The sequence below is a fragment of the Amphibalanus amphitrite genome, unplaced genomic scaffold (assembly GCF_019059575.1).
Source record: "Amphibalanus amphitrite isolate SeventyFive unplaced genomic scaffold, NRLGWU_Aamphi_draft 000468F_arrow, whole genome shotgun sequence".
In the NCBI taxonomy this organism is placed as follows: Eukaryota; Metazoa; Arthropoda; class Thecostraca; order Balanomorpha; family Balanidae; genus Amphibalanus; species Amphibalanus amphitrite.
Genome location: NW_024881962.1, coordinates 109,467 through 117,961, shown reverse-complemented (window position 1 = coordinate 117,961; position 8,495 = coordinate 109,467). Strand labels below are relative to the sequence as shown.

The 8,495-nt window shown below is 48.2% G+C and overlaps 1 protein-coding gene across 3 annotated transcripts in view; it reads left to right on the top strand.

The window, feature by feature from the left end:
- Positions 1-2,021: 2,021 nt before the first annotated feature.
- The window catches only part of LOC122392089 (F-actin-monooxygenase Mical-like), a 44,745-nt gene continuing 38,271 nt past the window's right edge, over positions 2,022-8,495 (top strand). The window contains exon 1 of one of the 3 annotated variants that reach the window (XM_043386599.1): positions 2,022-2,249. The gene's annotated coding sequence lies outside the window, so the exon portion shown is untranslated. The remainder of the gene's footprint in view (positions 2,250-8,495) is intronic. The other 2 variants (XM_043386600.1, XM_043386598.1) reach the window with 2 other exon arrangements.

Genomic DNA, 8,495 nt, shown 5'->3' with positions numbered 1-8,495 from the left:
GGGGCCAAAGTATAATATGTGGTGAAAAACAGACTTCACCGTTGGAATCAGCGTCCAAAACTGTACCTACACATGGACCAGTTTTTATGAAAATCTAAGGGGGTCCCCCTTCGCCCCCAAAAAACTTTGAATGTCTCTAGGGGCCAAAGTATAATATGTGGCGTAAAACAGACTGCACCATTGGAATCAGCGTCCAAAACTGTACCCATGGACCAGTTTTTATGAAAATCTAAGGCGGTCCCCCTTCGCCCCCAAAAAAAACTTTGAATGCCTCTAGGGGCCAAAGTATAATATGTGGCGAAAAACAGACTTCACCATTGGAATCAGCGTCCAAAACTGTACCCATGGACCAGTTTTTATGAAAATCTAAGGGGGTCCCCCTCCGCACCAAAAAACTTTGAATGCCTCTAGGGGCCAAAGTATAATATGTGGCGAAAAACAGACTTCACCATTGGAATCAGCGTCCAAAACTGTACATATGGACCAGTTTTTATGAAAATCTAAGGGGGTCCCCCTTCCCCCAAAAAACTTTAAATGCCTCTAGGGGCCAAAGTATAATATGTGGCGAAAAACAGACTTCACCGTTGGAATCAGCGTCCAAAACTGTACACATGGACCAGTTTTTATGAAAATCTAAGGGGGTCCCCCTTCGCCCCAAAAAAACTTTGAATGCCTCTAGGGGCCAAAGTATAATATGTGGCGAAAAACAGACTTCACCATTGGAATCAGCGTCCAAAACTGTACCCATGGACCAGTTTTTATGAAAATCTACGGGGGTCCGAATGTGATTCTGAAAGTGAATCTGAATCTGAGGCTGTCTTGACAGACGTCATGGGAAGTAGTGTTGACGAGAAAATGGGTTTTTGGTTCAGATTATTGTGGGTGCAGAATACATTGTCTGCACCCACTGGAGAAATATTGTGGGTGCAGCTGCACCCTTGCACCCATGGTTCCTACGCTTATGGCCAGCGGGATGGGATAAGGAATTCAGAGTGAGCAATATACTTCTACAGTGACGAACAACCGAGCCGTTTAAAGGGACCCTCCCACCTTCAAAGAAGTTTATGAATTGGCATGAAAGTGATGTCGCTCAGTTCAGAAAGAGCGAAAACGAATATCTACCAAATTTCACCGAAAAATATTCACCGGTTTTCAAGATATTAGACTTTTACTTTTGTTTACTTTTTTGGGATCTCCGCTGTTTCTAGCGACTTTATTTTAGAAGTGCGGCGTTTGCGGCAGATGTTGCGCGCAAATAGCATATACCACCGCGTGCTACAAAACGTTTTAGTCAAACATTTAAAATCGTTAGATATTTGCGCTGACGTCACACATTCAGAGGGGTATTCCTAAGCATTAGCCCCTCTGAATCAAAATGCTGCAATTTTGAAATTCAATATTTCCGATTTAGGGCATTTCTCGATGTTGTGAGTGCCGAAACCGGTAATTGTGAGTCAGGGACCCCATTTTGGCTATCTCAACTCAAATCTAATGTTAAGGTGGGAGGGTCCCTTTAATCAAAAGTAGGTAGGTAGCCGGTAGGTATCTGGAATAAGGTCACTCGTCTCAAACAGTCATGAACTAATTACCCGTGGCTTAGCCGTGCCGTGCTGCGGCTACGGCTTTTTTTTAGGAGATAGCTGACGGCTGACCCTAGACCAAAGTCAAACCCTCAGAGCTGGGTCGAAGGCTGGGTGGAGGGTTCGCGGTGACCGTCAGGGCGTCGCTGCAAGTTGCAACGGTTAGGGACAGTGATAATGGGTGATCAGGGTGAGCAACTAGCAAGTCCCCGTAATGGACAAGGGCGGGTGAACGTGAGCCTGCAAATGCGAAGATATACCTGTTACCTGACAATCAACATTTCGCACACAGCCCCGATTCTATAGGCATACCATTACCGACGCAGTCCCTTTTTATGCTCCACAGCCTCACCTTCCGACTATCTGTATAAGCTGTAGTTGTGTCAATGCATGCTAGATGTCAGCACTATGCAGGGCCGTCGGCGGCCGACCAGCTGATGGGTCGCCGCTGGGCGCGCTCGCGTCAGAACGCAGAGCCGGCCGGTCGGCTGGAGTCGTACGTTTAGTGCCGGAGTGGTGAGGGGTGCAGCGCATGGTGTGAGGGTTTGTGCGGTGAAGTGTCAGCACAGGTGTGTTTCAGTGACATTAGTGCGCAAACCGTGACAGCTATGCGATTCCCGATGAGTTCGCGACGCTCGTGAAGAGCTCCTGAAGTGGTTTTCCTCGCAGGTGGGTCCAAACTCCAAACCGGTCCGGCGTTCTGTGTTTTGAATGTCAATGTGTGGGTTGGATGAAGCGATAATTGTTGACAGATGCTTTTCGTACCGGCTAGACATTTGCTGATTTCGTCGAACCTCCCTGGTTTTATCTAAGCCGAGTCGCCTCGCTGTCACGCTGCGTCCAGTGTCCACTGTCATTGAACTTCAGAAATCGGCTCGATCCGCCTTGACCTTGAACGCGAGGCAGAACGAACGACGGGACAGGCGATACGAATCGTGGTCACGTTTTCCTAAAAAAGTCGGAAGGCTGAGCGTTGACATCGGATGATAAAATCAGGAATCAGAATGGGAAAGGACGGAGGACCTGGGGCTGGGACCCGGGATAGACCTCGTTCGGTAAACGCGCTCGTGACATAACACCGGTGGTCAACGTGGTGTGAATGCAATAGGATAATTTCCAATAATATCAATGTGTAGAAGTGCGTGCTCTGAAATCGCCTGCACGTTTCACATTCGACTTGGCCTGGAGTCGTTCAACAACAAATACCGCGCTTGCGCTCGACGAAATTTGGTTTGTGATTCGTCGAGGGTTCAATCGAATATGTTGCGTTCCAATATTTTTCTTTATCCTTTTGATTTAATTCCGACCGAGCCCCTCCTTTGGCCTCATACCAACTTGCATTTATGCTAAAGTCTCCCTTTCTCGACCCTCTCCAATCACGGCAGCGTTCCCCGTTCATGCTCCAGTCCTCACATGGGCCACACACAGGACTGCATAGGGGGAAGGGGAGGGGGAGGGGCTGGACAGCGAACACTGGACACCCGACCATCATTGGTTGTCCCTTCCTCTCCGGAGTCCGTGGATCCAGCCGACAGCCGTCTTCTTCTTCTTCTTCTTTGTGGGTTAGGGCGCGCAGCCGTCAGGCCCTAGCGTCCAACTTCTTCGTTTCTTGCATTCAACTGTCCGATCTTCCACGATGTAGTGTCGGGGTTGGTAGGTACTAAGCGGTAACTAAGCAGGGTTGTGGGTAGCCGGAAAAGGAAAAACCTAGGGAAGGACAAATGCCAGGGGAGGAAATTGCCGGGGAAGGATTAAGCCAGAAGGAACAGACCTGAGTAGCAGTGTTAGTGTTAGTTTGATTGGGCAGCAATCTACAAAATGATGAAAGAAAGATCAATACTCTTCTAGTCAGAGTGTTACCAGGTAATCAGAGAAAGAGAGAGCGAGAGAAATTCAGACCACTCTACGAGCTAGCTATATATACTACCAAATACTGAAGGAAAGGAGAGAAGAGAAAACACGAACCACAGAGGACATGTGCTCAGAGTGCACTGTTGTTTCACTTAGACCTTCCGTAACGTTCACATTAGACCTCCACAGAGACGAATCAGTAATCAAAACACACCGAAAGAAAGTTTCCAAAGCCTAGAATCACCACACAAAAACAGGCAAAAGTAACATCATCAGTGGGGGCGGCAAGTAAGTAGCCGCCAATCAAACATTACACAGTTGTTAGAAGTACTGTCAATTCCGGTATATCAATAGAACCCGCCGCATTTACAGTTTGTCAAGCAGCTCACAATCGCGCAAGAAAAGAAACACTGCGTCCAATACATTAGGTGCTGTATCACCGAGCAGAGTCGCAATTGTGAACGGGAGACCAGCATCTCCACATGTTCGTCGCAAACGTTGGCGTGTCGTGCGATATTGAGGGCAATCAATTAGGAGATGTTTGACATCGATAATGCATCGACAAAGTGTACACAACGGTGGTGGAGCACGATCCATGACATGCGAGTGCGTAAGGAGTGTATGGCCAAGTCTCAGGCGACACAGCACTACTTCTTCTTGGCGACTGTCACGAGCGCCGGACGTCCACCTTCCTATGGTAGGCTTAATCGTCTTAAGGTGAGTGGGCCGAAACTCTTGCCATAAGGTAGCAAATTGGTCTCGAACGCGCCGTCGGACCTCTGGGACATATTCACGATAACCAACTGCGACCGGTGTAACCTCTGGTTTGTCATGTGCTTTCCCGGCCCAATAGTCAGCTCGCACATTTCCAGATATACCGCTATGTCCCGGTACCCATATAAGAATGCACCTCATTCCATCCTCGGCAATGCGATGGTTTAATTCTAATATAGAGGTAAGTAACGGGTGCCTCGTGGTGCCGTGCGCCATGCCTAACGCTTTCACAGCCGATTGAGAATCGGTGCATATCAAGGAACGTGGAATGCGATGGGTGCAGACAAACTTCAGGGCTTCTAGTATAGCTACTAGTTCGCCTGTATAAATAGAAAGACCTTCCGGTAACTTAAACGAAAAGAAAGCATTGTTAATGGTGAATGCACAAGCCACCGACTCATGCCGCTTGGATCCATCTGTGTACAGTATCCGATATCCAGGGTACTCGCTGATAAGAGTCTGAAACTCGGCCTGCACGTCTATCGTGGAGCGGCTCGCTTTATCCTGGTTAGTTAGCAGGCGCGTCGTGACACACGGCAGAATCCACGGTGCCAAAGGCGCTGAGGGTTTGACAAGGCCTGTCGGTGGTTCATAATCGAAGTCGGCAATCATGCGCTGGAGGCGTAAGCACACCGTGAATCCAGAAATTCTGCGAAGATATTGGTCTGATAATCCTCGGTAGAGCTCCTCAGAGGCGGTCAAGTCTGTTATACTGTGACAAGGGTGGTGTTCATCACTCAAAACCTTCAGAAAATACCGAAGGAATAACTCTTTGCGACGGAGAGATAACGGGGGAATATCGGCATCAACCTGCAATGCTCGAACAGGAGAGGTGCGTAAGGCCCCCGTTGCAACTCTCAAACATGCATTCTGAAGAGTCTCGAGAGATTCGACTCGTCGCGTGTGTGGACCATCGATAATGTATGAAGCGTATTCCAAGATTGGTCGAATCATTGCTTTATACATTCGGGTCAATATGATTCGGTCTGCCCCATAGCTCTTTGCAGCGACGCATTTAAGCACGGCCATCCTCTTTTGGACCCGGCTTTTAATATACTCTACATGGGAATGTAAGTTCATTCGGGAGTCGAGAATAACTCCAAGGTATTTCACCTCATCAACAATGGGAATGGGGTCATTATTGATGCACAAAGGAGGGAACACTGATAGGTCGACCCTTCGTAATCCACGTCGGAAAAGGATCGCATTAGACTTGGTACTAGAAAATGTAAACCCAGTGCCTGAAGCCCACTCACCAATATTGTTAAGGGCATCTTGCAATTTCCGAAATAGCTTCGGGATTCGTCGCCCTTGCACCCATATGGTGACATCGTCAGCATAAATTGCGTACGAAACTCCTGGGGGTAGCACGTCGGCGATGGAATCGATGGCAAGGTTGAATAAGATAGGTGAAATCACGCCCCCCTGCACGATGCCATAATTCTGCATAAATGTATCAGATAATGTGCCGCAGCGGACCTGAAAGGTGCGATCTTTCAAGAAATTCTGAATAAAATGCATGATGTGACCTCGGAAACCCGTAGCATACATGCGATGCAGTAATACCGTAGGGGAGACCAAGTTATATGCAGATTTTATATCGAGGAACACAGCCAAAGTGCTGGCATGGTGAAGAAAACCGTCACGTACATGTGTGTCCAGACGGACAAGATGGTCAGCCGTGGATTTATCAGGCCTAAACGCACATTGATATTTGGTGAGTAGCCCGTGCTCTTCCACACACCACGTTAGACGCTTCCCAATCATGCGTTCCATTAACTTGCACATGCACGACGTAAGTTGTATAGGTCGGTAAGATGAAACCTGGTTGACATCCCTTCCTGGCTTCGGAATGGGAATCAGGTAAGAATGGCGCCATTCTGAGGGGAAAACATCGTTTGTCCAAATATAATTATACAGCTTCAGAAGTTGCCGAAGCTGAGGGTCAGTCATATGGCGAAAGAAATCATAATGTATTTGATCTGGTCCTACCGAGGTTGAACCTGATCGATGAATAGCCTCAGTTAACTCCCTGAGTGAAAACTCTCTATTGTAAACTTCCTGGTTGTCCGAGCAAAAACTTGGCATTGACCTTGCCATGTCTCGTTCTCTGAGCAGGAAGTCCCTGGAGTAGTTAGCTGGCGAGCTAAGTTCCTCAAAGAACTGCCCGAAGGCGTTAACCACTTCTGTGGGGTCATCAATAACTCTGTCATGTTGGACAAGGACTGGTAAGCGTCTAGTTAGCCTGGTTTTGTGAGAGAACTTCCTCAAGATATCCCATAGTTTACTCATCGGAGTACGATGGTTAAACAGTGATACCAGTTCTCTCCACGATGACATTTGTGCCTGCCGTAGGATCCGTCTAGTTTGCGCTTTCACCTTACGGTACACCAATCGGAGAAATACAGAATGAACGTCTCGACGCATTCGGTTATGTGCCCTACGTCGGTTCCTTATCGCCTCCCTGCAGGCGTCTGTCCACCAGGGGCACTGATATTTGGAATTCCCTTTCCGGATGGGTACGTACGTCATCGCGGTGTCAATGATAGTCTGTGTGATATTCGCACAGTTTTGGAGACCCAAACTGTCAGCAAATTGTAGATCGCAGCTCATCTGAAACATCGTCCAATCAGCCTTCCTCACATTCCACCCGGTGAATATGGGTGGTAAACTAGGGGAGGGGTAAGACTGGCAATGACGAATATGTATCGGGAAATGATCACTGCCGTGCAAGTCCTTGTCTGTTGTCCAGTCAAACAGGTGAGCAATTTCACTGGAAACCAAGGTCAGGTCAATATGGGACTCTGCACCAGTGGCTTCATCCAGTCGAGTCGGCTGGCCGTCATTGAGAATGCGAAGATCATGGTAATTCACAACATCCATCCAAATTATACCTCGAGGGTCACAGCGATCTGAGCCCCACAAGTAGTGCTTACTATTCGCATCGGTGCAAATAAGATATGGGGTAGGGAGCTGAGAGAGCAGCGTTACGGTCCAAGGCGGACATGAGGACAGGTGGCGCCTCCGCCACTCGCATAGCGGCGGGAATGTGAACTAACCTGTTTACCATAAGGCCGCTGTGCTAACGGCCGCTGCGGGCGCCGTTTCGGGCTAGTTTTGACTTTGTACCGCAATTAATGGTTTATTTATAATAAAAAATGGACTAGCGAGAGTCGTGCCGGAATCAGAATTCAATGCTCTACAAAACTAAGCCATTTTCATTGTGATCACGTCATCGACTTCACCGCCCAACCCAATAAAGCAGAAATATGTCGTGTCACCGGTGATTACATGCAAAAATTCTTTGGCATGTAGCATAAAAACCAGAACACCTTTGACTGCAGCGACTATGCGGTACTACAGAAAATTGTATGGCCTACCTAATGGTGCCCATTACTTAATAATTAAGCTGAGTATTTCGTCGCCTAACTCTTGTAAAACCGTATGTCCGCTTGTCTATGGAGTTTGGACCGTAACGGGTGTGCTAAATCCTGGAATGAGAATGGGTCATTAGGTGGCAAATACAAGGAACACATGGTTATGCTCCGATCGTTCACCCGAATCGTGCAAGCTACCGCTTGTAACGTGGACTGTATATGAAGCCTACGGTGAGGCAGCCTGTCAGACACATATATAGTGACACCGCCCCGCCTGTCACCTTGTGGAGCAAAGTCGCTGTATTCTGTACAGTAGGGGATGTGGAAAGAATATTTATCGTTTTGGATGAAATGGGTCTCCTGGACACATATCACCTCATATGGATCACATGTAAACATATGTTTAGCCTCAGCCCATTTGCCAATCAGGCCACGGGCATTCCATTGTAGTATGTTTAACACCATAAATGCTCACTAGTTACACCAAGATCACGGGCCCTGCCACAGCAGGCCCCTGTCACCAAAAAGAAAAGGAAAAGAAAGAGAAAGAGAAGAAAAGAAGAAAAAAAGTTGCCTTCTGTAAATTCCTGCCTCTCTACCTCTCTCTCCTTTCTCTCTCCCTCTGAACTAGGTAGGGGCGGGGGGCTTCCTGGTGAGGCTCGGCATACGCCGGCCCCTTCCTGCACTGCCTCCCTGTCGCCTGAGTCCTATTGGAGGGGATGGGGAGACACTCTCGTCGGAGAGTCCTCCTAGCCATCCAGGAGATGAAGATTCCCTGTGTCTATCCTTGGAGCACTCAGGAGTTAGCTTTGCCTCAGAACACTGGGGTTCCTGTGGGTTCCAACTCTGCCTGGCACTCTGCTGTGATGTTGTGTCCCAATCGTCGGTCAATGGTTCAGTCAGGGGTTCCGGG